Raw genomic sequence first — 327 nt, 5'->3', positions numbered from 1 at the left:
GTATGGCAGCTCACTGCGCCTATGGTGATTATTTTTTTGCCACACACATTGAATAGGAAAATACTCTGAGCATGCGCAGTTTAGTTTTTACAGTCACCGTTCACTGAGACAGGGAGAGGAGGGGCATGATGGGGTTTTGTCCCACATGGCTCTAAGCAGCTCAATAGGCACACACTGTAGACCCTAATTAGAAGAACACAGACTAAAACAGCAACGAGACGAATCAGATGATTAAACATGATCTTAAAATATATTTTATATATATATTTTTTTTTTTTGTGCTTATTTTTTTAGTAATCTATTTATTTAGTAATTACTTTCTGCTGA

This window comes from Notothenia coriiceps, unplaced genomic scaffold (genome assembly GCF_000735185.1).
Source record: "Notothenia coriiceps isolate Sejong01 unplaced genomic scaffold, NC01 NC01_scaffold00010093, whole genome shotgun sequence".
Lineage (NCBI taxonomy): Eukaryota > Metazoa > Chordata > Actinopteri > Perciformes > Nototheniidae > Notothenia > Notothenia coriiceps.
This window is presented reverse-complemented; position numbering follows the sequence as displayed.